The following is an 18,082-nucleotide window of genomic DNA, read 5'->3' as shown; positions in this document are numbered from 1 at the left end:
CACACTCACTGCTCCTGACCTCCATGTGTGGCATGTAGGGTGTGCATGTCCTCTCAGGGCTAAGATGGGGGAGCCACCCTGGCCTGCAGCCAGGAGCTTAAGGGATAAGCTTAGGGAAAACCACTGCTGTCACCATGGGCTTAGACTGCCCGGCCCTGCCAGCTGGCTCCACCAAGCCCTCCTCGGCGTGGATGAGCTGTCACCAGAGAACCCTTCTCACCTGCCAACCACCCAAGCCTCCTCTGGTGGCTCTGAAGCTGCATTTCTCTTTCAGGGAGAGACCTGCACCCATGCACATGTGTTCTAGGGAAACCTATGTGCTCCCCCACATCACTCCTGCCTCATAATGTGCCCACCCTCCACACCTATGGCCCACATTTCTGTGTGGCTCTGTGTGGCTGTGTGCCCAGGGACTTAGCAGCCCATATACATAATCAGACATGGGCACGCATCTCACACACAAGCGCATAACACAGAATATACCCTACACACAGGAGCACACAAGGGCTCCATTCCATACACCCCCTGCCCCTTCCTGGACCAAGGTCATATGAGGGTGAGCCGTGAGTCACCTGCCAACCTGTGGGACCTGCTGAGCCAGCAGAATGGGAAGCCCCAAGCTGACAGATGTGGCCTCAGGGGACCAACACCCTGCATGGGGTCCGCCCTGCCACCTGCCTCCAGCAAACCCCAATCCCCCATTTCCCCCAGAAAACACCTCTATTCCTTTCAAATTTCAACTTTATATATATAAACAATATTTTTATATATGTATCTGCAGCTGAGTTGTCTGTCACTGTGCCTCGAAGGCTACCATAGAACTTCTGCCATACAGGCGTGGGAAAAACCAAGATGGTAGCAGGACCTACTGGCTCTCCTCTCCCCTGTCCAAACCCAAGCCTTCCATCTATGCCCCTGCACAGGAACCCTCTCTGTCCGTCATAATTCACACCTCTCGCTCCTCTTAGCTGTATATACTTGAGCCGAGAGCCCCACTCTGGGCCTGGGCAGTCTCACTGCCCTCTCCCTCCTGTGTACTCCTTTTTGTTGTTGTTGTTTAAGATTTTCTTTATGTATTTGAGAGAGAGAGAGAGAGCACAAGCAGAGGGAGGGATCAGACAGAGAGGGAGAAGCAGACTCCTTGATGAGCAGGGAGCCCAATGTGGGGCTCCATCCCAGGACCCCCGGATCATGACCTGAGCCAAAGGCAGACGCTTAACAACGGAGCCACCCAGGTGCCCCCGGCCCTTTGTATTCCTGCTCAGGGGATATGTCCCTGAGAATTCAAGCTCCCTGAGGATGGAGGCACAGTCCACAAACAGAGAACATAAGGGCAGAGTAGCACATGTGAGTGTAACACCCAACAAATGGGGGAGCCTAGTAAATGCCCCCTTCCCTGGCTCCTCGTAATCTGTTATCACCACCAACTCAAGTCCCACTGCTCTGAAGACTGTTCTCAAGGTCCTACTATATTCCAGGCATGTCTGTGAATATATAGTCAACTTTGTGCGTGCGTTAAGATAAAAAACATTACTCTAGGGGCGTCTGGGTGGCTCAGTGGGTTCAGCATCTGCCTTCAGCTCAGGTCATGGTTTCAGGGTCCCGAAATCGAGCCTCGCATCGGGCTCTCTGCTCAGCGGGGAGCCTGCTTTTTCCTCTCTCTCTGCCTGCCTCTCTGCCTACTTGTGATCTCTCCATCTGTGAAATAAATAAATAAAATCTTAAAAAAAAAAAAAACCAACAACATTACTCTAGGTCTCATTATTTTCCTAGTCTGAAAATGTGACCTCTAGTGGTTGAAGGATAGCCTCTGAAGACTCCTGGGTTCCAATCCCCCCTCTGCTGCTTGGTGCTTATTTAACCTCTCTGTGCCTCAGCTGCCTCAGCTGCCTCAGCTGCCTCCTCTGCCTACATGACGTCACTGAACAAGGAGTTGGGAAGACGTGAGTAGCAGCGCACCATTATACAGCTTCTCCATCTTAAAGATGCAATTGATGTAAACAGGGGCGCCTGACTGCCTCAGGCTATGGAACATGCGACTCTTGATCTCAGGGTCATGAACTTGAGCCCCACATTGAGTGTAGAGATTACTTAAAAATAAATAAGTAAAGGGGCACCACGGTGCCTCAGTTGGTTAAATGTCTGAATTCGGCTAAGGCCATGATCTCAGGGTGCTGGAATCAAGTCCTACCTAAGGGCTCTGTGCTCAGCTTGGAGTCTACTTGTCCCTCTCCCTCAGCCCCTCAACCCGCTTGTGCTCTCTCTGTCTCTCTCTCAAATAAATAAATAAAATCTTTTAAATAAATAAGTAAAATAAAATAAATAAATAAATACAGTTTTTAAAAACTACAATTGATGTAAATACAAGAGCATACACAATAGTAAAATGCAGTAAGAATTAGAAAGCGATGAGTTTATTACCTTTGTTTTAAGTAATTTATATTTAGGGGTTCTTGCTGGCTCAGGTACAACTCTTGAGCTCTGTCTTGTGAGTTCCAGCCCCACAGTGAGTATAGAGATTACTGAAAAATAAAATCCTAAGCAATGCCTGGGTGGCTCAGTCGGTTGAGCATCTGACTCTTGATTTTGGCTCAGGTCATAACTTCAGGGTCCTGGTACCAAGTCCCTCCCCATGTTAGGCTCCATGCTCAGCAGGGACTCTGCTGGAGATCTCCTCTCTCTCTCTTTCCCTCTGCCCTTTCCCCTGCTCATGCTCGTGTACTCTCTCTCACTCAAATCTTTTTAAAAATTAATTATTAAAAATAGGGGCGCCTGGGTGGCTCAGTGGGTTAAGCCTCTGCCTTCCGCTCACGTCATGATCCCAGGGTGCTGAGATGGAGCCCCACATCGGGCTCTCTACTCAGCGGGGAGCCTGCTTCCTCCTCTCTCTCTGCCTGTCTCTCTGCCTACTTGTGATCTATCTGTCAAATAAATAAAATCTTAAAAATAAGTAAATAAAATTAAATATTAAAAATAAATAATTTATATAATTTAATGTTTAATAATGGCTGTGTTTAGTAAGCGGTTTGTAAAAATTCCTGGAACCACTCTTGTGAGCCTGTTGGGATGGTTCCAGACTCTGCCCCGCCCATCCCCCAAAGCCTCCCCATCAAAGGCCAGCCGGCCCTCCTAGACTTGGTCCGTTACCTCTGCCCCGACCTTTCCTAGGGTGGACGTGGGGCCTCCTTTGGGTTCCCACAGTCATGTTCGCTTCTTTCTTTCATGGCCAGTGAAGGCTAAGCTACCTCCTTCACTTTCTGGCTTTTTTTCCCTCTGGGTGGCGGAGCACCAGGACCAACTATCTCGTTCACCTCTGAATCCCTAGGGCTTCGAAAATGCCTGGCAGATAGAAGGCACTCAATCAATGTTCATGGAATGCAACCAGGAGGGGCTGAGGAGCCTTGCAGAGGGACACTGGGGGAAAGAGACAGGGTTAGGGAAGTGGGGATCTGATGATAGCGACTTCATTGGGGGCTCAGAATGTCTGGGAAGACCGGGTAAGAATGTTCCCTAGCTGTTGGGGAGCTTGCAGGTGCTTGCATGCAAAGGCACCACTCTGCCCCCAGAAGGTCCAGGCTCCCCCATCTCCACCGTCCTTAGTCCAAATTTCAGCTGAGTTTTCTCTTAGCTCCCAGGACTTCACAAGTAATGTGTAACAGAGATCCCTGGTCTTCTGTGACCAGGTTAGGGGACACTTTGTCTTTGGTAGGCAAAGGACCAAGAAGGTTCTCTCCATTTCACTGAGAGGAACGACTGAGATCCAGGGCTGGCAGGTGTCTGACCCAAGCCCTAGATGTCCCAGGACTTCCTCTTCAGCTATGAATTCCACAAACCTGGCTAAGGGCTACAGGCTATCTTGTTCCCCAGCTCATTCTGTCTACTGTCTCATTCTGTCTCCCCTGCCTACTGACAAGACAGTCCTCTCTCCCATGGAGGGGCTAGATAGCAGAGCTCTTCCCCTCCCTTCTGGGAAACAGCTTAATTAAAGGCACCTCACGTTCCCTGATCCACCATCACCTGCCCCTCCTGCAGTCTAACCTGAATCCCTTCTGCATTCATGACATCACCTTTCCTTCCCAGAAAGGGCCCTTGGCTCCCACCCTAGAAGTGACCTCACTAAAGGGCTGTTCTCCACCCCCTAGCTGCATGGCAGAGCCAGGGCCTGGCCCAACCCAGCTTCTGTCTCTGCAGTTCCTGAAGGCTGTCACCAAGAAAGGGCAGCCGGCCTGCTGGAGCCACCTCTCCCATCCTTGACCTTTGCCTGGGATACACCTCGTCTACCCAGTCTCCACGACACATACACACACCCCATCCTGGAGCCCAGGCTCCACTGTCCACCTGTCCAGACTCGCCCGCCGTCCTGCTAGGTGACACACCCAAACTAGTGAGTCCCAGGTGGTTGAATGTCTCACTCAAGTTAGAGAGAGGAACAGAAAGAGGGAGCCTGAGGGAGCAAATGCCCATGGCTGGCATCCCTTTCTCAGCTTGGGAAGTTCATGAAGGACCCCAGGGCCCAGGTCACTAAATGCCCCAGTTTTATGAGTGGGCAAAGTAAAGCCATGAAGGACTAGAGAACATGGGCCCTGAGACCAGCCCAAGGCCTCAAGGGTGTTTGTGGAAGGACAGGGCTGGATCTGGGGCTGGACCCCATGCATAGTCCCCCATCTCTGCCTCCTTGTCACAGACTTAGAGGGTTCCCCTGAGGAAGCTGGGTTCCAGAAGAGTCACAGAAGGGTCCCAACTCTGGTCAAGGACAACAATGCCCAGCGGAGTTTTGAGAGGTTGGACACCTCTGAAATTACTCCCGGCTCTGAGCTGAAGGGAGGAAAACAGGGGCGCCTGGGTGGCTCAGTTGTTAAGTCTGCCTTCGGCTCAGGTCATGATCCCAGGATCCTGGGATTGAGCCCCACATCGGGCTCCCTGCTCGGCAGGATGCCTTTTTCTCCATCTCCCACTCCCTCCCTCTGCTTGTGTTCCCTCTCTCACTCTCTCTCTCTCTCTCAAATAAATAAATATAATCTTTAAAATAAATAAATAAATGAAGGAAGGAAAATCAACGGATGGGTCACGCCGTAATCGGGATTTCTTACCAGTGGCATACTACATGGGGACAGGGTGGAAGCAGTCCGAGCTGGGGACAAGCAGGAAGGGTGTATCAGCAGCAGACAATTTAAAAACAGTAAAACTGATTAAAAGCAATTTTTTAAAAAAAGATTTTATTTATTTATCAGAGAGAGGGAGAGAGGCACAGGCAGACAGAGTGACAGGCAGAGGCAGAGGGAGAGGGAGAAGCAGGCTCCCTGCCAAGCAAGGAGCCCCATGTGGGACTCGATCCCAGGACGCTGGGATCATGACCTGAGCCCAAGGCAGCTGCTTAACCAACTGAGCCACCCAGGTGCCCCTGATTAAAAGCAATCTTGCTGCTTCTCATCACCAACAACAGTAATCCTAAAACAATGTCAGATGGGATGGACCACTCCCAGAGCTCCCTCCCACTGTTCCTAAATACAGATTGACCCTCGATTCTGGTCTATCAAATCCACAGTATTTCTTTGATCATAAGACAGTTTCACCTCCTTGGTAGAATTTATGGGTCCTTTTAGGACATCTTTTTCTGAATGTCTGCTCCTATGCATATTAGAAATATTAACCAGGGGCACCTGGGTGGCTCAGTGGGTTAAAGCCTCTTCTGCCTTTGGCTCAGATCATGATTCCGGGGTCCTGGGATGGAGCCCTGCATCGGGCTCTCTGCTCATCGGGGAGCCTGCTTCCTCCTCTTTCTCTCTGCCTGCCTCTCTGCCTACTTGTGATCTCTGCCAAATAAATAAATAAAATCTTAAAAAAAAAAAAAGAAATATTAACCAATTCTTACAAGAGTATTAGATTTATTTGTCATTCATTCATTCATCAACAGCCATGGAAGCCCCACCATGGTGAGGTGCCTATTTGCAACGGAGAGCTAGTTGCAGTCCCAGAGCTGGAGGGATTCCAAGGCACACAGGGAAGATGGTGAGTAAAATAAGAAGGTACAATGCAGATAGCAGAGGCAGTAAGCACAGAAGCCTGTGGGAGTTGAGAAGAGGGGGACAGAACCGAGTGCATGGAGGAAGGGACATCCACTTTAACAACTGAGAGCTGAGAAGGAGTTAGCCAGACAGGGAAGTGTGGGACAGAAAGGATCATTTTCCCCAGGAAAAGGGACAACTCATGCAAAGGTCCGGAGGAACCATCACCCAGAGAAATTCTGTGTGGCCAGATGGGGGGAAGCACGGTGATGACAGCGGTGGCTTGAACCAGATCGTGAGCCATCTTGTACTTGCTCCTGAGAGTGATGGCGAGCCACTGAAGGGCTGTAAACAGGGGAATGACAGAGTGGATCAGAGTATTAGAAAGCTCAGCATGGCCGTAGGTTGTAAGGCATGAATTTGGGTGGGAAGAGCAAGAGTGGAGCAGAGAAACTTGGTCAGGAGGCAGCTGGGCTTGATGAAGGCAGGAAGCCCAGGCTGCAACAGGGAGTGGCATTAACTATGGGAAAGGGTTTGGGCTGCCCTGAAGTGCCGTAGTGTGATGGACTGCGGGAGTGCGGGAGCAGGAGGTGTGGGTGACTCCGGGTTTCTGGCTGGGTAGTGCCCTGCTCTGAACCAGGAACAAAGAAGGAGGGGCAGGTTTAGTGCATAATCAGGTCTTGTTTTCATATTTCTGATAAGAATTGCTCAAATTCGCATTGCTTTTTTCAATGTGCCGTCACGTGTGTGAGGGTTTTTGGTTTTGCTGATCAAGGCAGCCCCCAAAACACTCTTTCTGGGTAGGAAGGGGTTATTCTGAAGAATCAAGATGAAAATTAGTGAACAGTCCCCAAATGGCTCAGGTGGTGAAGCATGCCACTCTTGATCTCAGGGTTGTGAGTTCAAGTCCCAGGGTGGGTGTAGAGATCAGTTAAAAATGAAATCTTTAAAAATAGAAAAAAAGGAAAAAAGTTAGTGAGAGATGTGGTCCCAGAAAAGTACATTTCATTAACTCCATCACACTTTACCAGTCATTCTCTCCTTCAGGTCTGCTACTGAGAAATAGACAAGTAGCCTGGCCTCCTAGGATTGACAATCTAGTAAATCAAAAAATAATACAGGGCTATAAACTACTGACACTTTCACATAAAACATTATTCTTGCCTCCTTGCTGTTGTTGTTTTATAAAGATTTTGTTTACTTATTTGGAAACAGAGGGAGAGGGAGAAGCAAACTCCCTGCTGAGCAGGGAGCCCCCAGCCAGGGGCTCGATCCCAGGATCCTGAGATCACGACCTGAACCCAAGGCAGCCGCTCACCAACTGAGCCACCCAGGTGCCCCTTGTTATTTTTACAAATGCATAAGTTTTATTATCAAAGTGATAATGATAATCATAGATAGGTGATAACTACAAGAAATAAAAATAAACTACTGACAATTCAGAAACCACACAATACCTATTAATCCTTTCACTCCTTTTCATGCTTTGATCTTTCTGAGTACTCTGTTGATATAACTGAAAACAGTTCTGCGGATGCCTGTTCATATGATGCCCTTTTCACTGAATGCCATGGTTATAGAATAATGAACTCTTCAAGACCATGATTTCAGTAACTAAAAGTCAGACCACACTTTATTTCATCTGTCTTTTCAACTTTTAAAATTTATATATTTTTCATTCATAAATACATATTTGTATTTCAATGTTTCAGTGGTATAGACAGCATTGCAATGAAGATTTTTGGACAAAGGCTTTGTGTACATCTCTAGTTATTTTCCCAGGGATAAATTCCCAGGGATGAAATAACTGGGACAAAGAATATAAGAAACATCCAGCTTTATTTTAACACTTTTTTATTTATCTCTTAAAAATCATCAGTTTGGGAGCACCTGGGTGGCTCAGTGGGTTAAAGCTTCTGCCTTTGGCTCAGGTCATGATCCTGGGATCGAGCCCCACATCGGGCTCTCTGCTCAGTGGGGAGCCTGCTTACTCCTCTTTCTCCCTGCCTGCCTCTCTGCCTACTTGTGATCTCTGTCTGTCAAATAAATAAATAAAACCTTTTTTATTTTTAAATAAAATCTTTTAAAAAAAAATCATCAGGGGGTACCTGGGTGGCTCAGGTGGGTTAAAGCCTCTGCCTTTGGCTCAGGTCATGATCTCAGGGTCCTGGAATCGAGCCCTGCTTTGGGCTCTCTGCTCAGTGGGGAGCCTGCTTCCTCCTCTTTCTCTCTGCCTACTTGCGATCTTTGTCTGTCAAATAAATAAATAAAATCTTTAAAAAAAAATCATCAGTTTGGGGGCACCTGGGTGGCCCATTTGGTTAAGCAACTGACTCTTGGTTTCAGCTCAGGTGGTGATCTCAGGGTCTTGTGACTGAGCCCCACATTGGGCTCCACTCAGCACAGAGTCTGCTTAAGACGCTCCCTCTGCCCCTCCCCTTCTCTCTCTCTCAAATAAATAAATCTGTTCTTTCTTTCTTTCTTTTAGATTTTATTTATTTGGCAGAGAGATACAGCAAGAGAGGGAATACAAGTAGGGGGAGTGGCAGAGGGAGAAGCAGGCTTCCCTTCGAGCAGGGAGCCCATTGTGGGGCTCGATCCCAGGACCCTGGGATCATGACCTGAGCCGAAGGCAGATGCTCAACAGCTGAGCCACCCAGGTGCCCCAAATAAATAAATCTTTAAAAACACACACACAGGGGTGCCTGGGTGGCTCAGTGGGTTAAAACCTCTGCCTTCTACTCGGGTCATGATCCCGGGGTCCTGGGATCGAGCCCCGAGTCGGGCTCTCTGCTCAGCAGGGAGTCTGCTTCCCTTCCTCTCTCTCTCTCTGCCTATTTCTCTGCCTACTTGTGATCTCTGTCTGTCAAATAAGTAAAAAAAATAAAAAAATAAAAATAAAATAAAATAAAAATAAAAACACACACACACAGCAGTTTAATGGTGTAAGGTGAGGATCTAATTCTTGCTTTCTGGAGATGAGAAGGGATCTTCTTCAGGTACTCCCCAGCCCCCTCACCTTAGCCCCCAGCTTCTCCTACCTCCCTCAGAGAGCAGAAGAATGAAATCAAGAGGTTACCTTACAAGTTGCAATTCTCTTTGCCCTAATTACAAGGAAGTGTTTTTCCTTGTTCTGTGAGTAACTAACTTTCTCTAAGTGTCCTCACTTTCTGATGAGTAACTGGAAATGTGCTTCTCTGCTTGAACTTTGTCAAAATAGCTTGTGCCAAATCAGCTAAAAAACCCTTGAAATGCCCAAAAGCAAATAAAGTGAAAAGGGAGACCAAAACATGACAGAGAATGAACGTTAGTATGTATACAGCAGTTACCACTGTATCTGGTACTGTTAAGTACTCAATTAATAGTATTTATTCACTCAACAGACATTCACTGAGCCCCTACCAGAAGGGAGGCACTGTGCCAGGCTCTGGGGACTGGCAGCAGCCTAGACAGACAAGGTTCCTGCCTTCCCAGAGTGTCCTTCTCTGGTGGGCAAGACAGCCTTCCGATTATACAAATAAGCAGTTGATCCTAAGTGTGATATGATAAGGTACTGGGGGGCCATGAGAATGTATTATAAGGGGATAAATGACAGTTTGAGGGGGCATCAGGGAACTCTAAAAGGGAAATAATAATCAATTTAATAAATGGAGATTTTGGGGCGCCTGGGTGGCTCAGTGGGTTGGGCCGCTGCCTTCGGCTCAGGTCATGATCTCGGGGTGCTGGGATCGAGTCCCGCATCGGGCTCTCTGCTCAGCGGGGAGCCTGCTTCCCTTCCTCTCTCTCTGCCTGCCTCTCTGCCTACTTGTGATCTCTCTCTGTCAAATAAATAAATAAAATCTTTTAAAAAAATAAAATAAAATAAATGGAGATTTTATGGCCAGGCTGGGTGGAAACATTGCCAAATGTCATGGGTGCAGGTAGAGAAGAGTCAGGGTTTCCTGGCAAGGCTCCCGACAGTACGCTTTTGATACCCTAGGAGTAAGTGCCAGGCCCCCAGGTCTGGCTACCCTAGGAGTGAAATGAAGCCAAGTGTCAGGGCAGAGCGTGCAGGGAAGCAGCATGGCAGTCCCAGCTAGGGAAGCCCAGAGGAGGCTGGAGACTGGAAAGGCCGGGGCAAAGGCTTCTAGGCACACATGTTGAGGATATCTATACCAGAGGGGAAAGCCCATCTGGGGACCTAGAAGAGGAGCTAGAGAGAAGAAGGATGTTGATGGTAGCGACAGCGGGGAGGCAGAGATGGACAGTGCTGGTGAACCAACAGAGGAGACAGGGGAGCCAACTATAGTCCAAAGACTTAAAGGTGATGGGCAAAACTGGGACAGGTGGTGGAGGGTGTGGTGACAAAGGTGATGAGGATGACAGGGACAGGTGGTGACATCAGGGTGACAGGTGAGATGGGAGTGGAACTAGCCAGTAACAGGTTTGGGGTAGAGGCAGTTGATAAAGAAGACAGGGTTGGTTCAGATAGCAAGAGCCTTGAGAACGAGGAGGGGACAGGGATGGTGGCTTGCTAAAGAAGGTAACACAGGGATGGGAACTGGGTCAAGTGGCAGCATGGTTAAGAAAGGACCAGTGGTTGTGATGCAGGGGTGATAGTGAGGGTGACAAATGAGTGACAAGGTCAGAGATGAGTGATGACCATGAAGGTGACCCAGGGATGACAGGAAGCATGAGTGGTGATGATGTCTTTGATGGTGGCAAATTAGAGACACCCACTCCACTCCCTCCTCTGGGCCCATTTCAACACCAGAACTGTTTCTTAGGCCGCAGGTCCAATGACTCAGTACCACGCAACAGCCTGGTCCCAGATAAGATCTGCAGGCATAGCCAGTGCCAAAGAGGCTGGCTGGATGCCCTCCCAGGCTATGTCCAGGCCTATCAAGGGACCTAAGTATGGAACCTTAGCGTCATCTCTGCCTCCTCCCCCCCTGGGTTCACATCCATACCAATCTGATGTCCATCGAGAACTACTAACCTTCCTCTCCTTGGAGAACACAACTTTTGCCACAAGTGCCCTAGCCAGGTGTATTCCACTAGAATCTGCCACAGCTAACCCCATTAAAAGTTTCTGGGGCTTCGAAAGTTTTGTCATAACCATTCCCTGGAAAGAGAGAGAAAGGAAGGTGGGCTTCAGGATGGGGGTGTCTGAATAACCCCACCCACTCATCCCACAAATATTTGTTGAGCCCCCTGCAGCATACAAGGGGCTAGCTTTTCCAACCAGACCTTCGGTTCCTGTCTCCATGAAGCTTGGTCTGGGGAATAGATATGTCAATAGCAGTCATCATCATCATCATCATCGAGAGAGAGCGTGCTATTCCCTTGTGATGGGGGCTGGGGTGGGGAAGGGGCTACAAACTGCTTTTCAAAACCTAAGGAAAGTGGGTCCCATTAAAGGAAACCTCGGACCCTGAGCTGGTGACCCTTTTGCCATTTGCTCAGTTGAATACTTGGGCAAAACAAAACAAAACTGAGAGTATGCCAAGGGGCAGAAAGTGAGGAGGGGAGATGAGAAAGTTAAGAAAACCGGGGATGTGGCCAGAGGCCAGGAAGCTGGATAGGATGAGGTGCTGGGACAGAGGTGCCACCGTGGAGAAGCCAAGGCCCATGTTCCCTCTTCCCTGCTGGAAGGCTTCCAGTGAGGCTGATGCTGTGGGAGAGAGAAAGGACCTGGGTGCTAGAATAAGCCTCACCTGAAGTTTCCTCTGACTTTTCAGTTATGTAAGCCAGTGCGTTAGCGCCGTTGCCTACACCACTTTGAATCAGAATTCCACTTTTTTTTTTTTTGCATCCAGACACTTCCTACCTGGTATCATATGCATCGTGTTCATTCTGGCACTCTTGCTACCTTCCACAACCTGGCACAAAAAAGATCCTCAACAACTATTTGATGAAATAATAAACAAGCAAATGAATGGAATAAACCCAAGACCTCTGGCAGAAACACCAGAGACACTACATTACACACGAGACAGTTCCAGGAGCCCCTGGGTGGAATTTCTATGGGTCTCCCTGATCCCGCACACCTCCAGAGACTCCTACAGGTCCCCCTCTTTCCTGGATAGGCTCAAATCTCTGGGACAGCCCAGAGCTTAGTCACTTTCTGTTTATCCCCAGGCAGATGGGTCTCTCTAGGTTTAGAAGCTAAAAGGGGTGCCTGGCTTAGACAGTAGAGCATGTGACTCTTGAGGTTGGGAGTTCAAGCCCCACATTAGGAGTAGAGCTTACTTAAAAAAGTAAATGAACAGGGCACCTGGTTGGCTCAGTGGGTTAAGCCCCTGCCATCGGCTCGGGTTGTGATCCCAGGGTCCTGGGATTGAGTCCCGCATCGGGCTCTCTGCTTGGCAGGGAGCCTGCTTCCTCCTCTCTCTCTCTCTCTCTCTCTCTCTGCCTACTTGTGATCTCTCTCTGTCAAATAAATAAGTAAAATCTTAAAAAAAAAAAAAAGGTAAATGAATAGGGGCGCCTGAGTGAATCAGTGGGTTGGGCCTCTGCCTTCAGCTCAGGTCATGATCTCAGAGGCTTGGGATTGAGCCCCTCGTCAGGCTCTCTCCTCAGCAGGGAGCCTGTTCCCCTGCCCCCCTGCCCGCCTCTCTGCCCACTTGTGAGCTCTCTCTCTGTCAAATACATAAAAAATAAATAAAATCTTTAAAAAAAAAAGTAAATTAATAAAGCTTGTAAAAAAAGAAAAGAGAGAGAGAAAAAAAAAGAAAAAGAAGCCACAGCTGTACTCTGAGACCAGGGACCCCTGCCTGGGCGGGCCTATGCAGTAGCTTTGTCCAAGTCACCTGTACTTGAGTCATCTTGCAGTGTGGAGGAGCCTTCACAACTATACTCAGCCTCCTACTGTGTAGACTACCGGAGAAGATGTGGGCCCATTGACTGCTGGGGTTGAGATGGCCCTTGCCATCTCGCTGTCTCCTTGCCTGGGATTCTAAACTTCAGTGAGACGGACAGGAGGCTCTACTAGCTAGAAATGGAGAGTTTTAGTCAGTCCTGCTGTTCTCTTACTCAGCCAGTGTTTGTCAACAGCTACTGTGTGCCCTGCTTACACACTGGGACTCTCAGCCACATTCTTTAAACCTCCTGCCTCCTGAACCGTGGCTCTGAAAATCTGGGTTGTGACCCCAAAACCTAAAGGCTTCTGAACTCCACATCCTGACCAACCCCACATCCTGTGACCCCGATCTCTCTGCCCCCCGTCTCTGCACCGCCTCTGCCCCCCAACACTTTCAGCTGCTAGATGCATCCTTTGCCTTTGCTGCCCTCATCCACAGGTGTGTGGCCCCTGGAGACCCACGAGTAGGAGTGTATTTGAGTGTGAGTGTTGGTAAGTGTGCGTTTAAGAGTAAGTGAGCATTCATGACTGTGAGTGTGTGTAAGGATAAAGACATTGGGGGCGCCTGGGTGGCTCAGTGGGTTGAGCCGCTGCCTTCGGCTCGGGTCATGATCTCGGGGTCCTGGGATCGAGTCCCGCATCGGGCTCTCTGCTTGGCAGGGAGCCTGCTTCCCTCTCTCTCTCTCTCTCTGCCTGCCTCTCCATCTACTTGTGATTTCTCTCTGTCAAATGAAATAAATGGAAATCTAAAAAAAAAAAAAAAAAAAAAAAGGATAAAGACATGGAGTATAAACATGGTGTCCATACGATTATGTGCATACGTGATTGCACATAAGTGGTTCTAAGTGTGTTTGAGTACCTGAGTGCCTGGCTGAGTGTGAATCAGAGTATGAGTGTGCATGCATAGGTATAGATGGGTTGAGTAAGGATTGAGTGGGGGGGTGCTGGTGAGTGAGGGTGTAAATGATGTGTTTGTGTGAGTGTAAACACAGACCCTGTCTTCCCCAGGCACAGCAGACATACCTTCATGTGTATGTGGGCACACATGCATGTCTAAGGGCCCAAAGTGGCTTGCGTTCAAACCCTTACTCCCATAAAGAAAAGATTTTTGTTTTTTAAAGATTTCATTTACTTATTTGACAGACAGAGATCACAAGTAGTCAGAGAAGCAGGCAGAGAGAGAGGAAGAAGCAGGCTCCCTGCTGAGCAGAGAGCCCGATGCAGGGCTCCATCAATCCCAGGACCCTGGGATCATGACCTGAGCTAAAGGCAGAGGCTTTAACCCACTGAGCCACAGGCACCCCTAAAGGGAAGATTTTATCCACAGGCAGGGGTCACTCTCCCCTTTCCATTCCTGACATGGAACTAAGGATCCATATCTATGGATCCATAAGCTAAAGGCTGCCTCTACCAGGAAAAGAGCTCTGTCTGACCAGCAGCCTGCCTCCCAACTTGGGCCAGCCCACCTCCTCCCCTCCCTCAGCCCATTTCCGGCCAGGCCCTGGCAGTGACCCTGAGCAGAGAGGCAGAGGATGAGGGAGGTGGGTGGACATTCCAGGGGCGCCCTTGGCTATTGGGGGGGGGGCGTCTCCGTAGAGACAAGAGGTGGACCATGTCCAGATGATTATCGGGGCTCTCAGAGTTATTTCTCCCCTCACCCAGCCTCTCCCAGAGAGGCCTCCTTGGTCCTGAGAGCAGTGAGGAAGCCTGGCAAAGGCCTATCACTAGTCTCAGGCTTCCAGAAAAACTCAGAGGGTAGAGGATGGTGGGAATACACCACAGCACCACAGCAAGAAATTGGAGCTGATCAAGGTGATTAATCTAGTTAAAGGCTTTGTCCCCAGAGAGCTCTAGGGATGGGAAAGGTAACATTTACCCCTTTTCTACACCACACCAAACCTCATTCTGACAAATGAAGGGACCATATGGTCAAGGGAAGAGACCCCAAAATGAATCAGGTGAGTCTCTTTAAGCCTACTCATAACCTCATCCCACTGGCAAACTTGGCCAGTGCCCTCCCCATTGGTGCCTCCTACCCCCACCCCTGGGGCCTGCTGGGCATTGAGAGTATCCAAGACTCTTTCCCTACTCCCAAAGCTGCTGGAACTCCCAGTGCGCTAGTAAGAGCTAGCAAAGGCCCCCCTCGATCATGCTAATTGTCCTGGTCTGCCTCATTCTTGAGTAGCTGAAGCAAGCCAGCAGTGAGACCTGAGGTGGGACTTCCTGATAAGGTTGTGAGACAAGATTAGGAAACACAGATTGGGATTTTGCTTCCCCCTGGGATTCAACCTCCCCAGGATTGACTCTCTTCCCTGATCCCAAATATACCACCCTCTGATCCCCTAATTCATTGTTACAACCACTCTCAACCCTTATCAGCTTCCTGAAGCCCCACAAGATGATAGAGAAAGTCACCTCTCCATTTCTCAGAAGCCTAAGTTTTCGGGAGAAGAGCCGGGGTGGGAAGGGGGCTCTGGCTTCCATCTCCCCTCACCCCAGTCTTCTCAGGGAAAGCTGGGTCCAAGAGAGTTGGAGGGACTGAAGCTAGACCCCTGGCTGACTAAGGCCTCACAGATGGCTAACAGCCTGGAGCTGGAAGAGAGGGCCTTTAAAGTCAGGCGTTTCTCTCCAAACCAACCTTGGCTTCACACATTCCCTCCCCCACAGTATACAGGGAGCTCACAAGGAAGCATGAGAATAACAGTCATAATAATATTGTTTTACATTCTGAAGCAGTTACCTCTGCATCTGGCATTGTTGTATATAGACATTACTCACTTAATCCTTACCTCGTGCAACCCGGTGAGGGACTGTTACTATCCGCATTGTACCGCTGAAGAAACTGAAGAGCAGAGAGGGGGACTCTGTTGGGGATCCAGCAGGAACAGGGTATCCTCAGAGGGCCTCGTTGACGTGAGCTTGTGGATGGGACGACATTCAGAGGCACCATCAGGGTCAGAGGAACGAACTAGCCTGAGGACTGAGAGCAGGCAGCCAAACAGAGCAGTGTTACTGGGATGCAGTGAAAGCTCAGGAAAAAGTGTGAAGGCCCTGCCCTCTGGTTTCCTGCCTATGTCTCCAGTTTGCCAAAGCCAAGGTAAGCTAGCAGCAAGATGGCCCAGGGGGTGCACTCTACTCCTGCCTCCTTCGACATAGAACAGAGATTACATGTGGGGGAAATAGAGAACTCCACATGCCTAAGGTCCCATAGCTTGGTAGGGCTGGGGAGCTGGACCCGAAGCCTTGCTCCCTGAGCTATTGCAAAGTGCTGTCTGGGAAAGGGGCTGCAGGCAGCCATGTTAGGGGCAGGAGACTGGATTCTAATGCAGGCTTTGCCGCACTGCTCTGAGATCCTGAGTGAGACTCTGGGTCTCAGTTTCCCCTTCATGCCACTCTGGGACAGCCAAGGAGCCAAGAGACCAGAAAGAGCTCTGTTCCCACTGCCACTCTCTCCTTTACCTCAAATAAACCTGGCACCAAAGGCTGAGACCTCAGGTGAGACTGAGTCCCAGAGGAGGCCACCCCCAGCTGCTACCCACTTAGGATTCAGAGGAGTTCTACAGTGAGCCCCCCTTCAGTCTCCCTGAGGGCCCCAGTGCCTCAGCCTCTACTCTCTTTACACTACCAGCATTCCCTGGCCCACAACTCGGGGACCCACCCCAGCACAGGCTCCCTCCTCCCAATGAGGCTTTTCAGGGCCTTGCCTAGGCTAACACCCCCACAGCCCCTTCCTTGGAAGATCAAGGGCACCTGTGGCCTCTGGGGTCTCTGCCTGGGGTGGAGTCGTCCCTACTCTCCCCTTCCCACCCCACCCAACTCTACCCCACCCAAGCTTCCCCAAGCCTGGGGGAGCCCCACCCAGGTTTTCAGACAAACAAAATCAAGGGGAAAGAGTTAGCAACAAGGAGGGAGCTCATTACCAGGAATTAAGGAGGAGGCATGCCCTGGGGTCAGACGAGCGGGACTGGGCTGGCAGGAGAGTCACTCCTAAGTAAGCTATACACAGAAGGGCTGAGGTACACAAGATGTTCACTTAGAGGTACACAAAGAAAGACCCAGACACAAAGAGCCAGGCAGTGACAGAAACACAGAAAGGGGCAGAGACATGGTCGGCCAGAGCCACAGACCCACAGAGACATAAGAAGATACTGAAAGCCAGCCACACCCAGAAACACTGAGAAATGCACACTCGCACATGTGCACACACACAGGCAGGCACACAAGGAAACAGGAACCGAGCTCAGGTTTCAGGGAGGCTGATTTCTATACAAACAAGTTAGAACTTTAAAGAAACACAAGTGACTCCAAAGTGAGCGGTGAAGAGGCCTCAAAGGAGTCCAGATGGAAGGACCGAGCTGAGGTGTGGGCTGTCTACCCTCCGGCAAGGTGATACTCCCTCCAAACCCACCCTGGAAAGTGGATTAAAATACTTTCCTAAACTAGATGAAGACATTTCTTTGACTTGTTATCAGCTAGAGCTATTGAGAGGCAGAGCCTGGACAGGAGTGGGGACGGGGGACGGTTCCCTCCCACGCCGGGAGGGGTCGCAAAACGCACCTGGACAGGAGTGGGGACGGGGGACGGTTCCCTCCCACGTCGGGAGGGGTCGCAAAACGCACACTGCTGCCCCTGCCAGCCCCTGCCCTGACTTCCTGCTCGGGACCTAATCAGGCCCCACCCCTTCTCAGGCCCGTCTCACCCTCCATCTAACACATTCTTTGAGCTGCCCGTTCCCCTTCACCTATGCATGTGACCCTCTTGTTTCCCTTTGATCCCTCTTGGAAAGGCCCCTCAAGTCAGAGCACAGCAAACCATCACCCCCATTCCTCCTCCCCGTCTCAGAGAAATTCAGAAGCCGTGGAAAGAATCTGAGGCGGAAGAGGATGTTGAATTCAGTGACCTTTAAAAAACAGCCTTCAGCATCTCTCCACCACCACCATCCCTTCCTCCCCAATTCTGCTGGAAAAATCTTAAGGTGACATTTATTGACTATTTGCTCTCTGCTGGTCACTCTGCTAAGTGCTTTTCATGACTTAATCTTTCACTACCTCCTCGACTCGGTATCTCCCAATTCATAGGAAACTGAGGTTCGGGGAAAGAAAAATGACCACCCCAAAGTCAAACTGCTAAAAAGAAGCCAGCTGGGCCTGGAATCCAGGTTTGACCATTCTTTAACCACTGCACCATAGGGCCTCCCGCCCCTCTCAGGACTGACTGGTCCAGATCAGCTGCAGGA

General features: G+C 49.8%; 1 protein-coding gene across 1 annotated transcript in view; it reads right to left on the bottom strand.

Annotated features, from left to right (window-relative positions):
* The window catches only part of AQP7 (aquaporin 7), a 42,990-nt gene extending 25,982 nt beyond the window's left edge, over window positions 1–17,008 (bottom strand). Inside the window, exons 1-2 of the mRNA XM_013062933.2 lie at window positions 16,767–17,008; window positions 15,636–15,826 (exon numbers count right to left, since the gene is read on the bottom strand). The gene's annotated coding sequence lies outside the window, so the exon portion shown is untranslated. The remainder of the gene's footprint in view (window positions 1–15,635; window positions 15,827–16,766) is intronic.
* Between the last annotated feature and the right edge of the window lie 1,074 nt (window positions 17,009–18,082).

Source organism: Mustela putorius, unplaced genomic scaffold, assembly GCF_011764305.1.
Source record: "Mustela putorius furo isolate JIRA1106 unplaced genomic scaffold, ASM1176430v1.1 tig00001584_pilon_pilon_pilon, whole genome shotgun sequence".
NCBI classification, from domain to species: Eukaryota; Metazoa; Chordata; class Mammalia; order Carnivora; family Mustelidae; genus Mustela; species Mustela putorius.
Note: the sequence above shows the minus strand (reverse complement) of the source record. Positions and strands in the feature narration are given on the sequence as shown.